The 25,592-nt window shown below is 42.1% G+C and overlaps 3 non-coding genes across 3 annotated transcripts; 2 read left to right on the top strand and 1 right to left on the bottom strand.

The window, feature by feature from the left end:
• The first annotated feature begins 5,724 nt into the window (after nt 1-5,724).
• TRNAM-CAU lies at nt 5,725-5,797 on the top strand. Its single transcript has one exon. It is a non-coding gene; the product is annotated as a tRNA-Met (tRNA).
• A 5,836-nt stretch (nt 5,798-11,633) lies between these two features.
• On the bottom strand, nt 11,634-11,706 carry TRNAA-AGC. The gene has a single exon. It is a non-coding gene; the product is annotated as a tRNA-Ala (tRNA).
• Nucleotides 11,707-19,345: 7,639 nt separating this feature from the next.
• Nucleotides 19,346-19,419, top strand: TRNAI-AAU. Its single transcript has one exon. It is a non-coding gene; the product is annotated as a tRNA-Ile (tRNA).
• Nucleotides 19,420-25,592: the final 6,173 nt, after the last annotated feature.

The raw sequence follows: 25,592 nt of genomic DNA on the forward strand, positions 1-25,592 counted from the left end.
AAAACCTCACATATGCATAGACTGGTTATGTAGTCAAAGAGAAACTCCTGGCAATGCAGATATAATAAGCAAATGATATAGTAAGCAAATTGAAATAATAAGCAGACTGATATAATTAGCAAATTGCAATGGGAAGGAAAAAGACATTATATATGAATCATATATATTATACCAATCATATATATATATACGAATCATATATATATATACCAATCATATATATATATACAAATAATATATATATATATATATATATACACCCACACTCACCAGACTATGGAGGATTCACCAACAGACCGGGAAGCAACAGCCTGGCTCCAGAGTTGGCCAGCTGTCTGCGCACAGACGAGGAGAAGTCTCATGAAGCTTCAGGGCAGTCTGGAACCCTAGCTCTTTTTGTAACGAGTTGTTGGCATGAGGCCCAGTCACGAGGGCCCTTCGCAACTGGCTCAAGGATCACAAAAAGGTCAACTTGTTTTTGTGATTGTCTGTTGTTCTTCAATAACTAATGTATAGGAATAGATTGAAATAGAGATTTCTCTGAAACAGCACTGGATGAACACCTCAATGGGTTCAGACAACCTGTTCCAGACAGATTTCCCTCATGCTGTTCACATGACAATGAGTGAGTTCTCTGAGATCTGGTTGTTTAAAGTGTGTAGCACTTCCCCCTTCACTCTTTCTCTCCGACTCTGCCATGGTAAGGCATGCTTGCTTCTCCTTCGCCTTCAACCATGATTGTAAGTTTCTTGAGCCTCCCAGCCATGCTTCCTATACAGCCTGTGGAACTGTGGGTCAAGAAACCTCTTTTCTTCATAAATTACCCAGTCTCCAGTAGTTCTTTATAGCAGTGTGACAATGGACTAATACAAGTGCCAACAAGTTCAATCACTGGCACCAAAATATGGGAGATATGGTAGTTAGATGCATGAGAAATGTAAAGGGGAGAAATGGGCAGATTGACTGCCTGAAGTTCCTTCTATATTGGGATTGGCCTGTAGTCCCAGGGCTTTTCAGGGACAACCAGATGTAGGCCTTTCCCACAAAACAGGTGTGGGAATCAGGAGAGAGGGAGCATTGGCATGAGGTCAACTTGAGCCAGTCCCAGTGGCTATGTGAAGTGAATGTAGCTAAGGAAAAGAAGCAAAAGGAAGTTTGAGTTTTGCAGTGGCTGGAAAAGCAGTCATAAAAAAGGGGGTACAGGAAGTACATCATCATCAGGGAAATGCACATGAGAATCCACAATCATGGATCGTATTAAAAAATTATTCGTATTCAAACAGCTGATGGAAGCATGACACTGACTAATGACAACACCATTTAAAGTAAGAACTTTATTATTTCTACCCCCACCCTCCCTGGCTTTAACTCATCTTCCACCACAATTGAAACACAGAAGTCTCAGAACAGTGGTTAACAAATGGTGAATGTTAGGGTAAGAAAAGAGAGATGAAACATCTTCCCTAGAAAACTATCCGAATAGTCATGACTCAACAGCCCCAGTAAGTAAAGGAAGAGATCTGATCTTTACGTCAAGTTAAATTTTAGAGTGTTACGTGGAGCTCAGCATCTTAACTTTGAGACTGAGACTGTATTGCCGGGATGAGGCATAAACTGTGTATGTCTTCATATGGAGGTAGGGAAGAATGTATCCTACTGAATAAGATTAAAATGACACTGGGAGACCAAAACATATTTTTTGTATTATTAAATCCCAGAGATTGGCCATTCATATTACAGAGTTTAGAGAGAACTAACTGATAAACTTATGTGGCTATCCCTTAATGAGCTTTGTTATTATTACGATTTTTCCTGTCTGCTGATGCATTATTATGATATCTATTTTATGATTTGTTATGCAAGTAATGACATCTCAGGGATCTGTGAGGCAGTACCTCATTTGGTATTCTAACCACATTTGACAAATACAAAAATGTACACACCTTAGTCTATTTTGTGTTGCTAAAAGGAGCACCTGAGACTGGGTAATTTATAAAGAAAAATGGTTTATTTGGCTCACAGTTCTGCAGACCATACATGAGCTTGGCACCAGCATCTACATCTGGTGAGGGCCTGGAGATTACTTCCATTCATGGCAGAAGTTGAAAGGAGCTAGTCTGTGCAGAGGTCACATGGCAAGAGAGGAGGCAAGTTGGGGGAGAGGTGCCAAGCTCTTTTAAACAACCAGCTCTAACAGCTAATAGAGTGAGAACACACTCACCTCAGAAGGAGGGCATTCATCTATTCATGTCCGAATGCCTTCTACTAGGTCCACCTCTAACATTAGGGATCAAATTTCAACTTGAGGTTTGAAGGGGGTATTCGAACCATAGCAGTGCGTAATATAAGAAGCCGCTTGGCATTTCCTGTGGGGTGGCCAGACCCAACACCAGGCCGTGGGGGCTATGAAGTTGGCAGAGTCAAAGGAATGAGACAAGACAAGTTTAAGGTGCATAAAGTGGGTCAAGGGGCCACGCTAGTGTGGAGGCTGCAAAGGCCTGAGCTCTGGAAGCCCACACTATTTATTGGTGATCAACAAAGAGCAGATGGTGAGGATGTGCGGGTTTGAAAGGAAGCAGCGAATCAAACACATGAGCTATAGCTGTGACAGTTTAGCATTTCCTTTGCAGCATATGGAACATGTTCTGCTACTGAGATAATGGGGAACATGTTCTTCTAGTTTAAGATACAATCGTTTTATGAACCTGGGAGTGCTAGAAGCAAGGAGCCAGCAAGTCTAGACACATTCCAGGGGCAACGAGCAGTTTTATACCCTGAGCCCTGGATTCCATCCAAGCATGAGGGGTTCTATGCCCTGGGCTTAGACTGTGGTGTGGCAGGGCAGCCTTCCACCCTTTAGCACGAGTTTGGTGTTCCAAAGGCCATGAGGGGTTTTAGACCCTGGATCCAGGACATGTTCCAAGACTCTTTTATGTTATGTCAGACATGCAAGCCCTGCCTCAGCTTTTCTCCCACATTTCCGATTTCTGAGTATGAGTGCAAATGAGATGTAATTTCTATTTAGAAATGGCAAATAAAATAAAAAGTATGTATTCTATGAATAACCATGAATTTCATGTGCCCCAATTATTCTCATAGAATAATGTCTTGTTCTGGCCTATAGCTCCCACTATCTGCTTTCAACAAATTACCACATAAGACTGTACAAAACCAGAGCAGAAAGCAGGTAATCACTGCTCTATTGTCCACAGCTTTCTGTTTGCATTGAGGTATACATCTGGAGATGCAAATGTATATATTTTCTTTTTTATCATTTTGGGTCTGTATTTGAGCTTAAGTGGAGGTGTGCAGCAAAGTAGAAAGTAGTTGTTGCAAAAATTTCCCCTCAAAGATCTAAGCCAAGACCTGAAAAGAGTCTGGAGAGGCTGTATTATGAAGGAGAGTATTTTAAGAGAAGCATATTGGCTTGGAATATGAAAATGGAGAGAAAAGACTTCACTAAATTAAGAAAGAAACAATTCACCCAAACAAGGAGCAAAAGATGAACATCTCAAGTACCTATGAGCATTTTTACATGCAGACCCCTTACTGACACTGGCCAAGACAAATGACAAGAGATCATCAAGGAGAGAGTTCATTAGAAAAGATACTGCTAACATTAGAGAAACATCAATCACCCATGGCATGGATGCTGTTGAGCTTCCACCTGAAAAACAAACAACGACAACAACAACAATAACAACAGCAACAAACCTGGCCGGTAGAAATAGGAACAGGTTAAGCATTACATCCCTCCCTCCTTTGCCTGGGGCCTGCATTGGGCCCCATAAGCTTGGCATGAACCTAAGTGAACAACACAGCAAAGGACTGAAGTTTACCACTACCTTCAGAATTAGGACTCAGAGCCAGGATTTCTTTAGACTACATAACCAGTCTATGCATATGTGAGGTTTTGGAGTGTAGTGCACACTGGCTGCGCTTCCTTATGGAAACAGTGACTACTAGATGGAGGATATTAATGAAAGATATCACACATCCATACTAAATGTCGTAACAGCAAAAACCATAAGATAGTTACTGACAATGAGTCATGCAATTCAGAGGGAAAACTAATGTGCTACATTCCTCCAGGCTACATTCTTTCACATAAGAATGAAAGATCAAGAATGGGCCTTGAAGAATGGAGATGAGGAGAAATAATGGGTGTGTGGACCAGGCACTGGAGTGGGAATTCCTAGATAAGGAAAGGTATATGGTCTGTTTAATTAAGGGACTCTAAAATACTTGTTTAAAAAAAAAAAAAAAAAAAAAAACAAGTAGTGCTTTCCAGTAACAGAGTCTACTGCAATTTGAAGGTGAAAATGTAAACAATTTTGAGTCTGTTATGGTGGGAATTTTGTCCCGCCCCACCGTCACCAAATTCATGTCGAAACCCTAACTCTCAATAGGTGTTCTTATAAGAAAAGATGGAAATATGTCTAGAGAGAGAGACCATGCGAGAACACAGCAAGAAGGTAAGTGACCATCTGCGAGCCAAGGAGAGAGGCCTCAGGAGAAACCAAAGCTAACAGCCCTTCTAGCCTCCAGGACGGAGAAAATTTTCTGTTGGTTAAGCCACTCAGTCTGTGATATTTATTATGGCAGCCCTAGCAAACTAGTACAGAATGGAAGAGTTACAGTATCAAAATAAAATATTTAGGAAGATGCGTTTATAAGAATCCGGAAGTTTGAGAGTATAGGAACCGGACCAGATAGGACAGTTTGTCCTGTCAGCTCCTGAGGTCAGGGATGGCTCAATATCCTCTGATCCTCAAAGCTTCAGGTAGCACAGTACCTGAAATGGAATGTGTCCTCGAGAATTATGTGGTGGGTCTGGGCACCGCACTTTGAGAACTAATGATTTAAAGTGTTTGTAGGGATGTGAGGGATAAAGGGCCAAGGATGCCTTGGAAATCTAGAACATAAACGCTGGGTACATGGCAGGTGGTGAATTAAAGTTTGTTGAATGGACCAACGAATCTAAAATTCTATAGCTATTTGCTTAACAAATGAGTGTGGTGGTGTGGAGAGGAAAAGGGAGATTACATGGTCTAGAGGGAGAAAGAGGGCAGCACACTTTTTGGAAAACAAAATCTGCTTTCAAGGCCTGGTTTTGCCCCTTATCAGCTGTGGATTTAGTTCTGCTGATCCTCAGTTTCATCAGTAAGATGGGGATAATGATGTATAGATTTATGGCAAATAAATAAAGAAATAAATTGGACTAAATGAAATTATGGGAATAAAATCTTTAATAGGGTATTCGCAACATAGAGGTGAAGAAACATGAAGACTCATCATAAATCAGTTGGTGATATTCTGAGGGGACTATCTCAGGTGACGTAAGTGGAAATGCAAATTTAAATTAAGACAGGTAAGTGTAAACTGCAGGCACGTTTGGGAGCTTTTCATTCATTCAACTACCACTTAGTGAGAGCCCGCTATTCCAACTAAGGAAACTGCGGACAGTAATTATTGCCTAATGTATCTGAGGGGACGAAGATCCAGATCAATAGAAAATGAGATCAGGCATAATTGTTCAGTATACTATGGCTTCCGACTGTGAGGGTCTTCCGATGGGCTAAAAAGGAGCCTACGCGTGCCTATTGGAAATAATCTTGGAGAACTAGCGACCCTGGGCGAAGAAAACTGAAGTCCCAAAATAACCCGCCTGGGGAAAGAAATTAGGAAATTCCTGTACAATCTGGCGTGACGTTGCACTTCGTCGCCTTCTTAGCGCAGTGGGCAGCGCGTCAGTCTCATAATCTGAAGGTCCCGAGTTCGAGCCTCAGAGAGGGCAGCTTTTGCAAGGAAAGTACTTGTTACAGCTGTAATCCACGCTCCCTTTACAGCTGGGGTATAATTCCTTCTTTTCTAAAATATCAAGCAAGCGGAACTGTGTCGGGCCCAGAGCTTCCCCACAGTAGCTGTCTATGGGTGCTCTTTCGACAGGCGCTCCCGGCTCCGCGCGGTGGCTGTTTCTGGATGAGTCCGGAGACTCCGCCTGCAGTCCTGTGCTGGCTCCACCTTGGCAGGGGTGGAGCTCAGGAATGTTGAGTGGTCCCGAAAAACCAGGTGGAACACAAGACTTGTAGTCCGGAAAAAACCCCCACATGCCTCAAATAGCCAATAGCGGGGTGAGGGCTGGGGTTAGCGGAATTTGTAACCCGCTCACTTGGGAGGCAGCGGCCTGCAGGGTCCGCGTCCGCATTCTCCAGCTTTGTTCCTTTCTTCCCTCTGGGTGGGCTACCTTCGCTTCCCGGTTGATCACCTCAGAGCTGTACGCCTGGGTGCAGATGTCGAATACATTGATCTTCTTATTTTTATCTGTTTTTATTTTTATGGTACACAGACGACCGGGAATCATTGGGCATCTTTGAAGTATAATAAATCAGATCTGTTTTTCCCCAAAAGGTTCCCATGGCAGGGGCTGGCGATACCTTGACCGACATCCAACAGACTGTATGTAGACGATGAGGGAAAACCAAGGAGCGACGAGGGGCGGGAACTCTGAGCAGGTGCTCAAAGACGAAGAAATCTGTGCTGAGCTGGGTGGTCACTTTCTTCTCAGAGATGCAGAGTGCTACACGGCGAGTGGGAGGGTGGGCTCCCACTCCCTGTTACAGGAGCCGAGGGAAGTTGATTTTATGACAAGAAGACCTCCCCGCTGCTTGGAACTGGGGATTCAACCTCGGAAAAATGGAAAGCCGATGACGCGAAACTAGAGAAGCTAAAAAGGGAAGCTAGAAGCAGGAACGAGAGAATTTGGGGGAACAGATCCGGGCTTGGAGAGGAAATTGCAAAGCGTCAGTCAGCCGAAGGAAGGTTCTGATACCCAGCGGAATTTATAGAAAATAAATCCAGAAACAGAGAAAGAAGGAGAGTGGTGGGCAGTCTGTCCTTAACGAGGTGTTATATCCGCCTGCCAGGGATCCATCGTCCCTGGTCCTGAATCTAACTGGCGTTTAATCTGTAACGCCAGTCCTGAACGATCGTCTCAGAAATCCTTCAAACTCATGTGCCACACACAGAAACCGAGACAGTTTTTTCTCTTTTGTTATAGAGGCTCCTTGAGAGAGAAATGAATATGCAAAATGTCTCAGCAGAAAGTACTGAAAAGCAATCTGTGGGGAAAAGAAAGAGAGATCAGACTGTTACTGTGTCTATGTAGAAAGAAGTAGACGTAAGAGACTCCATTTTGTTCTGTACTAAGAAAATTCTTTTGCCTTGAGATGCTGTTAATCTGTAACCTTACCCTCAACCTGTGCTCGCAGAAACATGTGCTGTGTCGACTCAAGGTTTAACGGATTTAGGGCTATGCAGGATATGCTTTGTTAAACAAATGCTTGAAGGCAGCACGCTTGTTAAAAGTCATCATCACTCCCTAATCTCAAGTACCCAGGGACACAAAACACTGCGGAAGGCCGCAGGGACCTCTGCCTAGGAAAGCCAGGTATTGTCCAAGGTTGCTCCCCATGTGATATTCTGAAATATGGCCTGGTGGGAAGGGAAAGACCTGACGGTCCCCCAGCCCGACAGCCGTAAAAGGGTCTGTGCTGAGGAGGAGAAGTAAAAGAGGAAGTCCTCTTTGCAGTTGACATAAGAGGAAGTCGTCTGTCTCCTGCTCGTCCCTGAGCAATGGAATGTCTCGGTGTAAAACCCGATTGTATATTCCATCTACTGAGATAGGAGAAAACCGCCTTACGGCTGGAGGTGAGACATGCTGGCGGCAATACTGCTCTTTAATGCATTGAGATGTTTATGTATGTGCACATCAAATCACAGCACTTTTTTTCTTAACCTTGTTTATGATGCAGAGACATTTGTTCACATGTTTTCCTGCTCACCCTTTCCGCACCATTACCCTGTTGTCCTGCCACATCCCCCTCTCCGAGATGGTAGAGATAATGATCAATAAATACTGAGGGAACTCAGAGACCGGGGCGGCGCGGGTCCTCCGTGTGCTGAGCACCGGTCCCCTGGGCCCACTTTTCTTTCTCTATACTTTGTCTCTGTGTCTCTTTTCTCAGGCTCTCGTCCCACCCGACGAGAAACGCCCACAGGTGTGGAGGGATAGGCCACCCCTTCACAATCCCACCCCATCCATTCTCAGAGCCTAAAATCAAGCTAGTCAGAGGAAGGGATTTACAGAGCAGGCCTGCACTGTGGGACAATCCCTGCGTTTTGGCGCTCCCTCACACCCTCTTCAGATTGGGCCCAAGCCTCACATTCTGAGGATGATACTCAGGACACGAGGGGGCCCTGAAAAAGGGCTGTTCCTCCGCAAACTCAGAGTGATGCACACGGCCTGGAGGAAATGAGAAAATTATCACAAGTCTTTCAGATTCACAAATGCCATGTTCCTTTGTTTTAAGGTCACGAAGGTCAAGTAAGGACCCAAATAACTACCAAACATCTCAGAGAACGCTTTGGGTAAGAGTGCGGAGACAATCAATTGTCTTGTTCCCATTACAGTTTGTAGTTACTAATTTCATGGAAGAGAGCACGTCACACCTGGGGCAAGACACAGTAGGAACTGCCAGATTAATTAGCACAGATATCCCGGAATGTTTTGCGGCTCTTGTATTTTAAGGAAGTTATGATTACTGACTGTTGATGAGTCAACAGTTGATGAGGAGGAGGTTTTGGGGCTGGCCATTCCAGGCTCATGTTCACACCACGGCACCACCATTCCTAGGGTGTCTAGACATGTATAAGTGCAAAAACCATGTATGTAGAGAAAATGATTTATTTATATGTCAGAGTACTTGTAAGTTTAAAAATTTCAATAGGCACCTTTTTTTTTTTTTTTTTTGAGAGTGCAGTGGTGCGATCTCGCTTCACTGTAACCTCCGCCTTCCAGGTTCAAGAGATTCTCCTGCCTCAGCCTCCCGAGTAGCTGGGATTACAGGCGCGCACTACCACGCCAGCTAACTTTGTATTTTTAGTAGAGACGGGGTTTCGCATGTTGGCCAGGCTGGTCTCAAACTCCTGGCCTCAAGTGATTTCCCCCTCCCGCCACCCCCCGCCCCCGCCTCGGCTCCCACCAGCCTGGCCTAATAAGCACTTTTTTAAAGTTTTATCATTTTAATTAAATATTTCAGGCTTTAAATAGGAAAGGGAATGAGATAATTTTTTTTTCGTTTTTCCAGGTTGCTGAACAAAATGATTACCAGAAATAAATCAACATTTAGCTTTAATTTTTGATGCTACAACCCCTGTGGAGACAGTGTTCACGCAGTATCCGGAGAGTGCTGTTTAGGCCCCTGCTTCCTCACCCAGTCCCCTCCAACAATACTGTTGGTCCATTGTGCTTCCCACTGTCCTTAGTCCATCTCATCCATGAATAGGCCATCAGCTCCCCCAGACCAGCAGCGGTGGGCTTTCCTTTGAAATCTGGAGGGTCTGGAGGGCTGCACAAACTTCCCTTGACTTAGTTATCTCAGAGCATTGTGATGGAAAGAAACATCCCATGCAAGTGGACAGCACTAGGTTGTGAACTGGAAGGAAGGTTGGAAAGGAGAGATACCCATTACACATTTCGCTTTCTTGAACTCAGCAGCAGAGAGAATGATGAAATCAACAGCTTGAGAGAGCTAGGAAATTTTAGGGCCATGTTTGTATGTGTGTATGTACCCATTGTTAACAAATTGGTAATAGATCATAAATATGATCTAATATTAACCTTTTTCCTGATTGTCACCCATACAAAAAAATTTCTCCTAATTGCTGATTATAAATAATGAACTAAAATCTACAGATTTTTATGTTTTTTAAGACTCTTTTCATCCATAAAAGTTCCCTGGTCTTTCTTTTGTGGATATTATTTTTTAAAATTGATAGACATTATTTTTTAGAGAAGTTCTGGGTTTAAAGAAAAATTGATCAGAATAGATAGAATTTCCACAAACTCCATCACTCTCCCTCTCTTACAATTCCCCTATTATTAACATCTTGCATCAGTGTGGTGCATTTGTTACAACTGGTAAACCAATAATTATTAATACATTGTTGTTAACTGAAGTCCACAGTTTACATTACAGTTTGCTCTTTGTGTTATACATCCTGGGTTTTTTTTTTTTTTTTTAACAAATGTGTAATGACATATATTTACCCTTATAGTATCATAAAGAGTTAATACCAGTTAATTGTTGAAGGAACTGGGCCTTTTATCCTTAGAAACACCTCTATGTTGTATTTATTTCATTGTATCTATTTCCTGCCCCTTGACATGTTCTTAATCTACTCTATTTCTTGTAAACTGGTAGTTACAAGTAGAGGCTCATTTAGATTCAGCTTCAAATCTTTTAACAAGACAATTTGATAGGTGGGCTTGTGCATTTTCCATTGCTTCGCTTTATGAGGTACATAATGTCTGGTTCTCCAAATTTTAGTCACCAATATTAGCACTAATGTGTGGTTCAGCTGCCATTCATAAATACATGTATATATAACTCATCTATTTATGTGTTGATAAATAAAATGATACACAAAAATTAGAAAATAACATTGAAAGAATGAACATAAAAGTAAACAAGAAGAGATTAATTCTCGAATGCACAGTTTAGAAAAGAATCAAAAGTATATCTTCCAGCTCCTTAGAATATAATGAAAACGGGGGCTTATAATGACATGTTTCTAAGGATTCTGTAGAAACTTCTTTCTCATTTTAAATTATACCTTTTAATACCAAGTTACAAAGCATTAGAAGAAATCAGTGCGTCAAATATAAGAAGTAAGAAAAAGAAGAAGCAGAAGCAGAAGAAGCAGAAGAAGAAGAAGAAGGAAGAAGAAGAAGAAAGAAGAAGAAGAAGAAGAAGAAGAAGAAGAAGAAGAAGAAGAAGAAGAAGCAGAAGCAGCAGCAGCAGCAGCAGCAGCAGAAGCAGCAGCAGCAGCAGCAGCCCAGAAGAAAATCAGAAAATAGAATGGTGAAGGAAACACAGGAATTAACTAGAAAATTGCAAAATCTGCTTGTCATTTGAAACCAATGGAAAATTATCAGTCAAATGTCAAAAATAATAATAATAATAATAAGGGGATATGGAGAAAGCACAAAGAAAACCGAACTACATTAGTGAATGCTACTATTAAGATTTTAGAAATGTGGCAGGATAATTTTTTAAGTATTGCTTTGTGTTTGATCTCCCTGTTTCCTTATACTACCCACCTCATCTGTTCAAGGCAGTAACCGTATTTTATAGGACTTTACACATGGTGATGAAGTGAGTTAAACAGATTCTACACAGACAGTGTTTCGGTACTCAGGAAGCTCCCATTCTAGGGGAGAGAAAAACAAACCAATAATTCAAAGACATACTTTCCGGAGGAGACGATATTTGTGAAGATGTAATAGGAACTGAGAGATCGTGTGGGCATCACTTTTAGCTGTACTTGTCTAAAGACGGGCAATTTGCACTGAGACCTGAGTACCTAGAAGAGCCAAACCTGCGGCAGGAGTGGAAAAGAAGGGAGGCTGGAAGCAGGGGCAACAAGACTCTTATACGGGGATCAATAAAACACGGGCTCTAGGGAGGCGGCAGGTTCCTCTGATCTTCTCCCAGGTAAGAAGCACCGATATCGTCAACAGGAGAAACAACGGGGAACACAGACTAAGAGACATAAACCAGACAAGAAACTGGAGAATGCGGGCGTCGATCCCGCTACTTCTCGCATGCTAAGCGAGCGCTCTACCGCCTGAGCTAATTCCCCACTGGGGAAACACTGCACCCCACCCGTTTTCCTGGGTATTAGGAGCCTGCCGGTACTTTGGGTCGCCAAACCCCTGGCAGGACAAGATTGAGGGAGGAGCTTCTCAGATAGTGCCTTGAGCAAAGTTCTATGAGCCTGACAGTGCGAAGAATAGGGATTTCCAAAGAAGGTCTTGAGGGAGACCTCTCTCCTCACTTTCCAATTTCGCCTTCTTCATCTCTCGGAAGTAGAGAGCACATTCCGGATGGAGAAGCACCACTCGGAATTGCCTGGCTTGCGGGCACAGCTATTCCAGCCCGCTTTAGAGTTGTGATCGTCACCTGCTCCTTGCCGGCACCGCCTCCCGGAAGTGGTGGGGCAGGTTCTCCCAGCCCCAGAGCTTCACGCCATATAGCCGCATCTTCAATAGCACTTCCCTCCTGTAGGACTCAGAAAGTGATGGAGAACCTTGGAGGAGGTGAGAAAGAGAAAGCTTGAGAATTTTCATCTCAATCTGTGGATTCATTCCTGAAGCACTTCTTCAGCACCAGGCCCAGTGGATGAGGCCAATGATCCACATAGAAACTGCCACAACAATAACGAGTAATAGTACTGTGCAACTGTCGTCTAGGCCAGATACCATCGGTAGCCTAGGGATTAAAAGAAGCTGGAGAATGCAGGTGTCGATCCTGCTACCTCTTGCATGCTAAGCAAGCGCTCTACCGCTTGAGCTAATCCCCACACTACACTTGTCTTTTCTGCCAATTTTTATAACCGGGACACAAATATCGTCCCATGTCCCACTTAAGTTTCCAGGTTTTCAAACACCTCCGGAAACTTCCCTACCAAGGCGAAGCCAGGAGTGAAGCTTCTGGGACACAGCCTCAGACCTGGAATGCAGTGACCGTCCTCTGCTTTTTCAATCTGAGTCGGGATCCTGAGAAAGAGAGAAAAGATCTCATTAGGAAAGCTCTAGTTCTAATCTGATTTCACTCTCCCATTAGATGAAAGAGAAGGAAGTACCGTCCCTAATTAGCAGTTACCTCAAATGCTCTGCTGAATGCATCACTTCTTAAGAACACGAACCTGGAAATAAACCCAAGTATCTTTTCATCGACTGATCCTTCAAGTTAACTTATCTTTATCTAATATCTGTGTTACTAATTGTTTCTCCATTCAGGGGAGTTGAGATCTGTTGTTACCTATTAATCCTTGATAGATTTAATTTGCATTTTTGTACTGATTAATGTTGTTGAACATCTTTTAGAGTGCCTATTGGCCATATAAGCATCTTATTTGTGAAATGCCTGCTCAAGTTTTTTCCCTTATTCTTATTGAGTGTTTGTATCACTGAGTTCTCAAATGTGTTTTATATTCTCCGTAAAAGTCCTTTGTTATATATATGTGTATCTATAACACATATGATGTATAACAACTACGTGTGCACATAAAATATATTAATTTCTTTTCAAGTCTATGTCTTGCCTTTTCATTTTCTTAATACTGTCTTTCAAAGAAAAATATTTTAATATTTTATAAAATCCAGTGTATCTTTTTTGTAAGGGCTCATGCTTTTCTGGTCCCTTCTGAAAAGCTTTGCCAACATCAAATATGTGTAGACTTCTTTTCTTCTTTTCTTCTACAAGTTTGATATCTTTAACGTTAAGCTTTACGTATATAACCATTTGATTTAATTGTTGTATAGGATGTGAGGTAAGGGTAGGGAATCATTTTTTCCATACTCAGTTGCCTGGGACCATTTGTTTAAAAAACTCGTTAAATAACATTTTACCTCTGTCATAAATCAGTTGACCACATACGTTGGTCTATTTCTGGACTATCTATTCTGTTCCATCAATCTGTGTAAGTATCCTTGAGACAATACCACATTATTTTGATGACCTTAGCTTTATAATAAGTCTTGACATCACTTGGTGTAAGTCCTCCAACTTTGTTTTTCTTTTCCTAATTATTTAGGTTACTCTAGGTCCTTCAGAATAAGCTTGTCAATTTCTGTAAAAACAAACAAACAAACAAACAAACAAACAAAACAAAACAAAACAAAATCTCCTGCTGGGATATTTGTTGGGATTGTAGTAAATCTATAGATCAACTCAGAGGAAAAAAAATGATATCTTAATAATATTACATTTTTCAATCTGTAAATATGGCAAACAACACCAATTATTCAGGTTTTCCTGAGTTTTTCTCAGCCATCTTTTGTAGATTTCTAGGTACAAGTCTTGTGCACATTGACAAGTCTATCTCTAAATATTTCATTTGTTTTAAACCTATTGAAAACGGTAATTTGATTTTGCATTTTTGTTGATGCTAGTACATAGAAATACAATTAATTTTTGTATATTGTAATCTGTGACACAGCTGCATTTACTTACAATGCTTGTTTTTGTAGATGCGTTAGGATTTTTTGTGTATCTGATCATATTGTTTGCAAATGAATATATTTTTCTTATTCTAAAGTGAGTGTGCCATTTATTCTTCATTCATGCGTTCCTTACTTTCTGGCACTAGCTAGGACTTTCAGTAAAATGTAGAAGAAGTAAGAACAGATATTTTGCACTTTTCTCCAATATTAAATGGTACATATTTATTGTTCCACTATTAACTATGTTGCTAGTTGTAGGAATTTCTTAAATGCCCATTATTCATCTGAGGAATTTTCCTTCTATTCTTGGTTTACTGAGATATTTTTTAAACACCACGAATGGATGGCAAATTTGGTCCAATATTTCTTCTGCATCTAGTGAGATGATTACATGTGTTTTTTGTTTTGTTAATGTGGTATATTACATTTAATTGACTTTTCAATGCTTAACTAATTTTTTATTCCCAAGGCAATCTCCCCTAACTCATGGTGCATTATGCTTTATAGATAATGCTGGATTCAATTTGTTAATATTTTAATTCAGTATCTGTTGGTAAATGTGTCAGAGAAGGGTCTCCAAGTGTGGAACGCGCCGCTTTCACAGCTCAAAGAAACATGGTGAGCACAGTGCTCCCTTCTAAGTGACGGGAGCTTCGAGATGCAACAGTGAGTCTTTACTTTGGGGGAAATGTCTCAGAATTTCACAGATCCTAAAACTTTCATTCACGAACCAGGTCGATGAATGGTTTCTGTGTTTCTATCCCACCCTCTGGAGCATGCGGGGCTTAACAAAATCTGCAACTTATTTGACACTTCTTGCTCACTGAAGATTTAAATGATACTATCAATACAGTGTACCAATGTTTTTTGCTGATAGTCCAGACAGTTCAATTCTCTTTGGAGTAGATTATGAAAAATTGGGGGACTTGATACACCTCTGGAGTAAGAACATAAATGCATACTTTTGTCTATACCATGGGAATATGAACTGTTTCTGTTCTTTCTTCCTGATAGCAATAGAAAAAAATGCATTCCCCAAATCAAAGACTGCATGCCAAAGACCATGCAATTTTTCTTCTATGTTCTATTGTTTATAACAGGGATGATTAATTTATTAACTTTACATTCCAATTCTATTTTCTTATGCATTCAAGTAAAAAGTGTTAATTATGATATATTCTGCACTATGGCACTGCCAATGTTGCAATCTATATCTCAGACTTCGTTTTAGCGACAGAAGAAAGAATACCCTCATCAATTTGTCATGTCTTCGGAAGAAGGGACGTGGGTTTGTAGTGGAATTCATGACTTTTTCTGCCTGAATATTAATTAGCAGAAGCATGTTGCATTTCTTTATATAGACCCACTCTTAGAATCAAGGGGAACTGAGTGAAAAAGATACTTGCCTTTATATTTCTCTTATCAAACTAACCATTCTTGAATCTACCTTTATCACTTTTCTCCCAGGACCTCCTGGTGGAACAAACTGTGAAAATGGCTGGTGTCACTTCAGACGCAAAAGGAAAAGTGGCACATCATGTTCAGAATCTGATTAAACAGAGTGTCAGTAATTATTACGTCTGCTTAAAGGATTCAGAGCTGAGTTTGTTCAGCTACCTCCCTGACTAATGGCATCATGCAGGTGTACTTAGAAGTAAATTTAAAACTCCCCCTTACTTTAGGATCACAAATCTCCTAGGGTAATTGCAGGAGTGATTGGGAAAGAGCAGTCTACCCTGAGGAGGTCAGATGGAGACCAAGTGAATCCTGTAGAATAGAAGTAGTGTCATATGACAAAACGCAAATCCAACACTACTACCTCTTGGATTTCTTCTTTGTTTCCTTGATTAATTTTCTTGCTTCACTCCAAAAATCGTAGCATAAAGCAAATTATTGTTCCACCTATTGCTTTCCACTTTACTCAGCTTTCATCTGGTGTCTGTGTGATTATGTCTCCATTAGAGACTGAGACCTGTTATTACCTATTACATCCCTTCGTTCCAGGATGTGGAACTAATTAGATAAGTTTCAGATCGTTGAGTTTAGTGGTTATTTTAGAGGTAATTAGATAGTTAAATTTAACACTTTTAGCTCCACATAATGATGGAGTGCAAACATCTATTTATTTATAAATATCCATAGACAGGGATCAGAATCAACATTTAGAAGACCCACTCCCTCAAAAAAAGACGACCAAGAAAACAAATTGATTCTACTACCTTGGATTTATTAAACTTGCTGAGCAAAGAGCCCCGCCTCTATGGAGTCCCAGTACCGCCTAAAACAAGGGTGAGTCAGAGACCAGAATTTAAAGGGTTTGGGGACTGGAGCTATTCATAGGACAGTTTTAGGGGGAAAGTTAGTAAGGTCCTTCTCAGGAGGGACTGGACAGAATTTCTTTTCTTTCTTTTCTTTTCTTTTTTTTTTTTTTTGAGACGGAGTCTTGCTCTGTCGTCCCGGCTGGAGTGCAGTGGCGCGATCTCGGCTCACTGCAAGCTCCGCCTCCCGGGTTCAAGCCATTCTTCTGGCTCAGCCTCCCGAGTAGCTGGGACAACAGGCGCCCGCCACCTCGCCCGGCTAACTTTTTTTGTATTTTTAGTAGAGGCGGAGTTTCACCGTGTTAGCCAGGATGGTCTCGATCTCCTGACCTTGTGATCCGCCCGCCGCGGCCTCCGAAAGTGCTGGGATTACAGACGTGAGCCACCGCGCACGGCCAGAATTTCTAAACGAGGCGAATCATAGGTTTATTCAGTGGAACTTAGCTGCTGGAACATGAAGATCTGCGCAGAGTTGCTGGATCCGTTTGGCTTTGGTCTTATCTTGGATCATCGGGTCTGAGTGAGCTTAGGGTGGCATGGCAGGGTTTGTAGGCTTGTCCTGTGCTGCAAGTCACAGGGCTTTTTGCAACTTCTCTGTTTGTTCATTTCTCAATTTGCCCTCTTTCCTCACCAACAGGACTGCCCAAGAGATCAACTTACAGTACAGCTACTGGAACTTAGCTCTGAAACGGCCGTCTGCAAATCTAGAACACTTGTTTTTTTTTCCAAATAAGAAAGTTGAGGAGCAAAACGACGTGTCTAACGTCACACATTGAGCTAAAGACAGATGGGATCTGACATGCGTTTGTCAGTAACAGTGCTAGCACAAATACAACTCTTGTTAAAATCGTAGGGATTTTATGTCGTGAGACACTCAGGACTCAGCTGATCTCGGTGTTCAGTTGTGCGTGGTTTTGGATTTGCGCCTCGCCCTTGGGCAAGTGCAGAATCCTGGGGTTATACAAAGCGCATGACAGTTAACCCCTTTGTCCCAGTCCGCAGAATGAGAGCTCAGAGCCCGGCCACGGGAAGTTGGGTTACATAGGCAGGAAAATCAAGGAACCCAGGTATGAGCAGGGGCGTTTGTGACGCGGAGAGAGCTCCTATCCCTGCCGTCCATCTACGTCTCAGGCTTGGCCCCTGGCGTGCAGAAAACCGCATCTCCCGAAATCCCAGAAAGTAAACGCCGCCCAGGTACTCGCTCTCTTGTCATTCTCCGGGATGTAAAAGACTCAGGGTCTCTTCACGGATCACCGAAACCGCCTTCTCCGAGGCCTCCAGGGTGACTAAAGAGAGGGTGGGTGTTCTGTGTTCTCCCGCCGGTGTGTTCCTCTTCACGTCCAGCCGCTTGTGTCCGTGCCCGCTAGGGTCTCGGGAGTTTTTATAGGCACAGGATGGGGGCGTGGCGGGCCAGGGTGGTCTTGGGAAATGCAACATTTGGGCGCGGAGGAAGGAGAGCCCGTCCTCACCTAGGTCCATGGGCACAGGCCCGGCGGTGGAGCCCTGCTCCCCTCCCGTGTCAGTACCGCGGTTAGTGCTCTGCTTTACGGCCGCGGCAATCTCAGACACTTTCGGAGCGTGTTTTTTTTTCTTGTCCTTTCGCTCCCCTTTTCGGGCGCCAGCTTTCAAACCAGACCAAAGGTGTGTTTTTCCCCCATTATCTCCCAGCCTTCTTTCCTTTTCGCCTCTACTCAAGGCTGTGTCCACAATTAAGCTTTCAGGAGGAGGAGGCCTCCAGCTGCCTCAAGGAAGGGCATTTCTCGCAATGCAAAGTGCGGAAGAGGGGAGCCATACCGAGTGAAGGATTAACCAGAGTCTGTTTGCATAGAGGCGGCAATGGATAGAATTTCAGAAATGAGGCGGAAAGACAGGCCAGCCCCGCGAAAGATGGATTGGAGAGAGGTGAGAAGCTAGTTCAAAAGCCGGGAGAAGGAACAGGACATTAGCACAATAGTCTAAGCAGAGAGGTGGACCATCTGTAATACGGCAAGGGGGTTGGTTGAGACTTCCTTTATTCAATTATTCGAAAGTTACCTATTGAGCTATTTATTAGTCCCTGGGTACTGTGGGTGTTCCTGCGTATTCAACCACCTTGTCGACGCTGCAAGATGCGGCCCCATTTACCCAGGACCCAAAGAACTTCCAAAAATGAATCCCGAGGAACAGCTGTTTCTCTACTGGAGAAGTGGGCAGCCAGGCGGAAACACGCAGGGAAATAGTTCTCTTTGGGACAGAAGGCATCAACCTCGTAAGACCCAGCGATCAGCAGGGCTTCCGGAGAGTGTTTCTTAATCTAAAGGTCATGAGTCGGGCTTCAAAGTTGTCTTGTCGTGCGTAAAATACCAATGGACTTATACCTGTTTCATCGAGAAGGAATACAATGCGAACACAAAGACTGTAATGGAAAGTATTTCTCTAAAGTGTCCTTTTCAGATAGAAATATGAGAGTGTTTTCCTGAGTTTGCTAAAAATGGGGTGGGGTAGGGATCAAATACTCACTTTTGGGAAACATGGGCGAATACAGTGGGAATCGTGCTAGAAGTTACGAGCAGAGGAGCCTGGGTGGAGACTTATATTGGCCTTGACGTCCCGTGGAAAGGAACTGGCGGTAATTCCTTCCGTTTTCCGTCAATTTCTTCACGGGTCGCTCAGAAGCTACGGAAGCAAAGTAGAAAGGAGTGATACGGACAGGCCACAGTACTGGCGGACGGTGATGGCGTCGCTAAAACCCCTTGTCATGAAACACTGAAGCAGGTGACATTTGAACTTTCCTTCCGCAGAATTGTATTTTAACGGAAATTTCAGGGTTAGAAGAAATTTGCCGAGGATCCTAAACAGGTCAGCAAAGATCGTAGGTTCTTTCCAGCTCCAAGAACTTCAGAAAAGTTTCTTAGGTGGTTGGAATAACGTTCGCCGTTAAACTTCTCAAGAGAGGTAAGGTCCCCTGTTTCCGGCGGGCCGGTTAGCTCAGTTGGTTAGAGCGTGGTGCTAATAACGCCAAGGTCGCGGGTTCGATCCCCGTACCGGCCACACGCGGCTTTTTACTGTTTATCTTACAGTAGCAACTGTGTGCAGTGATATGGAAAGTCACGGGAGAACAAGAAAGTAAATGGATATGTACCCAGAAATCTTGACGGGACGTAGTTCGCTGAATCGTAGGGTTGCGTTTGCAGTTTAGTGTTCCTGCCAGAGCGGATGATGAAGAGAGCTGAGATTCCAGAAGGAAATTGAAATCCGGGAGGAACGTGAAAAACAGAGACGGAAACGAGGACCTGGGCTCTTCATTCTTTTACGATTTCCAAAGTGTACAAATCTTTCCCTGTCGTGACTAACTCCTGATACGGGCTTTCCTAACTGTGCATCTGCTTACTTCCCGCAGACCTGTCCTTGGCTTGTGCAGGGTAAGTAAAGCCTCTCAAGAATTCGCATTTTTCATTTCTGTTTCCTCTCTTTTAGCTTCCCACACTCAACTCTAGAGATACTGGACTTACGGAAATGTCCCATGGAACGCTGAGCCTTTCATCTCCTCTTTGCTCGTCTCACGGCTTTGTTAGACACGAAACCATCTTCTGGAAAATGTCTTCCCTGACACCTCTCCTAGTTTTCTGAGTTTGGGTTGCTTTCCTCCCAGCACTCACGGAGATCCAGGTACACGTTTGTTTCAGCGGCATTCACCATGTTGGGATTGTCTGTTGCTTGGCCATCTTCTCCATGAGATCATAAGCTTCTTGGGGGTAGGATGCTTATTGCTAAATACTTTTAAAAGTCTGCATGAGCCAATGAAGAGTGAAGGATAGGTGTGCAGGCATGATGGAAAGAGTGTCTTGTGGTCCAAATGGGCTTCACGGGTCTGTAGAATCCATGCTATCCCAACGTAGTGCATTTTGGTCAGATGAACAATAGGCTACACTATCTGGTGGTTGGTTCCATTTCACTGAATGTACCTCTAAGGCTCTGAGTGGCTCTATATGCCCCTAGGATTAGATAGTGGTAAAGGACAGAGCATGCGCAATAGATCCAAAGTCAGGAAAGCTCTGAAATGTTTAACTCTGCTGAGGCTGAGAGACAGGAATGAACCCTCTTCCGCGATGGGAATTTCTACTCCGCTGATCGATAGTAAATACAACAGTGAGCCAATGCACTTCAAACCTGTATTTTCTATTACATTAATGTGATTGGTTTTGACATTTTCAAAATTCAAGTGATCAGAATGATTTAGAACTAATGTTTACAAAACTATAATTTAGGAACTCCTTAGCTGTAAGCAGAGACATACATACACAGAATAAAGAGAGTGATATGCCCTTTACTTCAGTGTCGTGTATGACACTGGGGTAATAATACTTGGGGAAGCTCAAAACTATATTGACCGACTTACGTAAAATTAAGAAACACTCAGTATAATTTCTAGCACATAGTGCTGAAAACCTCCTTGTATGTGGAACATTGTTCACCTTTAAGGAAAATGCTTTCAAGGTCTGAGGAGAGATATTAACGCATTTCTGTTGCTACTGCTGTTTTGCTCATGTAGTCGTAGCAACAAGCTTCTGTGAACATAAAAATGAAATAACGCTTAAAACACAAAATAGATGGTGGAGGAACACAATAGGGATGCATAGCAAGGTATGATTTTCTAGGCAAAAATTGAGTTGTACAAAAGAATGTAGTAAAGGATTTATGCCTGATTCTTTTTTGTATTCCCTTTGAAGCTTATTTAGCTTATATTCCAAGGCCTCAATGGTCATTCTTCTCCCAACAAGACTGTTTCTCTGTACCACGAACATTCTGGTCAGATTCTCTGCTTAAGCATCTTGACCTCTTGAGCACTCATCTTTGTACTGAGACCCCGATATATGCCCAAATGATGCCCTTCCATAGGAGGTTTCTTGTTTCGCCCAAAGAGCAATCAATTTTTCAAGCAATTTAGGGCTCTTTCCTCACCCAGGGTCTATGTGAAACCTTAGAGGAAGCCTGTTCTTTCCAGGAAAAGAATCCCGGTGGGTTCTAACCTCAACCTGTAAATCCACTAAGCAAGCTCCTACTGAACACCTATGATGCAAGCTCAATCCAAGAGGCCAGCAGTCCGCAGGGGGAAGGCAACCAAAGCAAGAGGTAATGCTTACCGAGCAGTTCTTATTGATCAGATCCTCTCTAGGTGCTGGGATCCAGCCAGAGAATCCCACAGTCCTCATTTCCCACGTGAAGAAAGATGATTGAAGGAAGGAGCAGGAGTGGGGAGTGGGGAGTGGGGAGGGGGTGGAGGGTGGGTTAAGGATGTCTTCAAGGTGACAACTTCTCAGATTCCGCTCCTAAGAGCTTCTGAATGGGCCATCTCCACACTCCCAAGTCCTTACTGCCTATGGATTCCTTCCCAGTAGACATTGTCACATAACATCTTAGGTATTTTTCTTGTTCGCTTCTGATCTGTTTCTCCTCACCCCTATCAACTAGAAAGTAGTTTCACAAAGGTGAAGAATATATGCGTTTTTTCACTGTTGAACGGCTGTACCCCGAACAGTCTCTTAACAAGATATGTGCTCGAGAAATACATGTAAGATAAAAGAATAAATGACTTCACCCACTCACCTCATAATTACAATTGGGTAACCTTGAGAGCAGGAAGTTGGACGAAAAATTTCCCGTTTCTTCCATCAGCTAGTGAGAAAGACCAATTATTGATATAGCTTACGGTTTCTTCTGTAATCTATATCCTTTACCATTCGTTTTACTCAAACCACTGAGAAGCCAAAACAAACAAACAAACAAACAAACAAAACACCAAAAAACCTAAATCACTTTTCCATTCTAAGCTAATGTTGAGTCAGTCTTCAAATTGTTATCTCATAGCATTTGCATTTCATTATTTAGTGAACCCATTTTGTTTCCCTCAACTGAAATAGCAGCAAAAACTGTATCCTCTCTGATGTTCAAACTCAAAACCTTCAGATTATGAGATTCATGTGTGGCCTGCTGCAGAAAGAGGGCGGTTCTCACCCAAGAGTTGACATCCCACATGCTATTTTCCCAAGCACTGCTGCTTTATCAGTTCCTAACTTTCAAAGGACACAATCAGTGGTGCTTGGAAATCACTCTTTATCAGCCAATCCTGCACCCAAAGAATTTTATCCTCAGGACAGGTGGAATCTACCCATTTCTAGTATGCACCTAACAAGACGACCATCTTGAGGCAAGAGGCCAAGAACAATTGTACCTGTTTTGCTGACTTTTTTCCTCTTGTGGCCCAGTGATCTGACTTCTCCCTCCTTCAGAGATCTTAGTCTCTCTTACACCTCCTATGGTCTCCTTTTTTGAAAAGACACACAGGACTTGTTCAGTCCATAATAGTTCACTGACTGACCAACTGAACGAATGAAGGAATGAAAAAATAGTCTTTAAGGGTGTCTCCTGTCCATACTACTGTGACTTACTCTCTACCTCCACTTGCATCTACATGACTGGAGACAATCCTGCTACAAAAAGCGTAAAGCAAATCTTGTATGCCATTAATTATACTAAGAGATTTATTGAATTTACTTCATATAGTCCAATAGAGTTTCGCCAACAAAACTATGTGTCCTAATCTGCACTTTCTAGAAGTAATGGAACCTCAGAGAAGTTTGTTTCCAAGGTGCCAGAGCTGCTAAGTGTCAAAGCTTGAACTGGAAGATGTTTTAGATTTTAAAACGTGATTCTTTCTCTGCTCCAGTTCACAGTCTTACTCCCTACTCCTCTCCACAGCACCCCATTCATTCACACACCAAATATCTCATTCCCCAAATCCCCTTCACTTACCTTTTGGGCTTTGTTTCCAAGTCAACTTTTGACACATTTTCTCCTTCAAACCCCACATCCAGTGATTTGTCAAATAGTAAACATTATTCCTGCACAACATTTTTGAATCTGTCAATTCCTTTCCATTGATTCAGTACACATTCACAGGGAAGATGCTCTGTGCCAGACACTGTAGTAAGTTCAGGAGATTCTAAAGATTCAAGCAGCCCAGACCTCAAGAGAAGGCAGGACGAATATGGAGAAGGGAAGATCCACGTCCAGTTTTACGATTTCAGTCTCTGTGTCGTGTCATTTACAGCTAAATAACCCTTCCAAAAATGTCAGTTTCAATATATCACTCTTTTGCACTCTGAACATTCCTGATTTCCTAGTTATAACATGATCTTGTTTTTCTTTTAATTTTTTTCTCTTCTTTCTACCCAAATTGTGATTTTGCTTTAGAAAGTTGATTGATTAGATCCATTGCTGTATGGATGTTGTTCAGTTCTCAAATGTGTTACTGATTTATTGTCTACTGGATCTATCAGTTACTGAGAGGGGAGTGTTAATGTCTGCAAATGTAATCGGATTTTTCTATTTTTATCTGGATTATCCAATTTTGCTTACGGGTTTTGAAGCCCTGTGTCCTTATATGCATTTGGGACATTATTTCTCTGGTGTGCTGACACCTCTAATTGTGTAACAGCCCCCTTTATCCCTGGAAGTTTTCACAATTTAAAATCTGGTTTGTCTGATTTGAATATATCCACCACAGCTTTCTTTGAGTAAGCCTAAATGACATATCTTTTCCCATTCTTTACTTTCAATATGCTGTATAACTTTTAATCTCACATATAAGTATATTACTAGTGACTTTCCTATAGTCAGCATATTCATTTATAATACATTCTGACAATTTCTGGTTTTCAATTCACTGTTTTAGATCATTTACATTAATGTCCCTATAGATAAGTTTTTAGATAGATCTGTGTTTCTCTTTTTGAGATGGAGTCTTGTTCTTGTCACCCAGGCTGGAGTGCAATGGTGCAATCTCCCCTCACTGCAACCTCTGCCTCCCGGTTCAAGTGATTCTCCTGTCTCAGCCTCCCAAGTAGCTGGGATTACAGGCACCCGGCCCCATGCTGGCTAATTTTTTGTATTTTTGGTAGAGACAGGGTTTCACCATGTTGGCCAGGCTTGTCTCAAACTCCTGACCTCAGGTGATCCACCCGCCTCGGCCTCCCAATGTGCTGGGATTACAGGCGTGAGACCCCATGCCCAGCCGATAGATCTACTTTTTAATAATTTATTAATCATTTGTTCCTCTTGTCTTAATTCTTCTATGTTCTTCTTCCTAGTTTATTTGGTTTATTTAAATCTGGTTCCTAAGTGGTCTAGAGATCACCATATACATATATAACCTTTCGCAGTATACGTAGAATCAGTATTTTACCATTCAAGTTGAATATAGAAACTTCATCAGCAGATAGGCCCTTTACCTTTACCCTTTTATGTTATGTATGTAGTACGTCTAGATACAATGACAACTGCATCAGATAAAGTTACAATTTTTGCTTTCAATCATGAAACATACCTTAAGGAACTCAAGAGAAGAATAATAGTCTGTTATGTCTACCCAGACATTTCTATTTCTGCTTTCGCTCCTTCACTGATGGTGTCCCGTTTCTTCTGGTATCATTTTTCTCATCTTAAATCTTTGCTAATTCTTGTCCAGCAGTTCTACTAGCAATGATTCTCTCAGTTACCTTCCTGTGAGAATGTATTTATTTACCTTTAGTCTGAAAGATATTTTTGCCTCCACATAGCATTCTGGTTGACAGGTCTTTTCTTTTGGTATTTAGTAAATGTTTCTCTTGGGCCCCTGTGGTTTCTGATGAGAAGTCCATTCAAGTGGCAGTTTCCCTTTTATTTTCATTTGTCTGCCTTCAAGATTTTTATGGTTTTCCTAGTTTTCAACAGTTTGATTATGATGTGTCTGGGTATGGATTTCTCTGGGTTAACCTGCTTGACGTTTATTGAACTTTAAAGTCTTTTGATAAACTTGATACATCTTCAGCCATTAATTCTTCAAAGTTTCTTTCTGGAGGACCTCCCTCTCTTCTTCCTGCAGGATTACAACGATGTAAGTGTTAGATTTTTGTTATTTTTCTGTTTGTCCCGGATGCTCTCTTCATTTGCAAAAACATTCCTTTTTCTCTATTGTTCAGGTTACGTTGGTATTTTTGTTCGGTTTTCAAGTTCATTGATTTTATTCTGAGTGTCTCAATTTTGTTATTGAAATAACCCACTGAAGCTTTTTTCTCCTAATAGTTTTGATGAATACATTTTTTAATTTTTAAGTTTAAGATCAGTGTTTAGAGCTTCCAGATACTTGCTAAGACTTCCCAACTTTCCATTCACTTCAGGAGTGT

The sequence above is a fragment of the Nomascus leucogenys genome, chromosome 8 (assembly GCF_006542625.1).
Source record: "Nomascus leucogenys isolate Asia chromosome 8, Asia_NLE_v1, whole genome shotgun sequence".
Classification (NCBI taxonomy): domain Eukaryota; kingdom Metazoa; phylum Chordata; class Mammalia; order Primates; family Hylobatidae; genus Nomascus; species Nomascus leucogenys.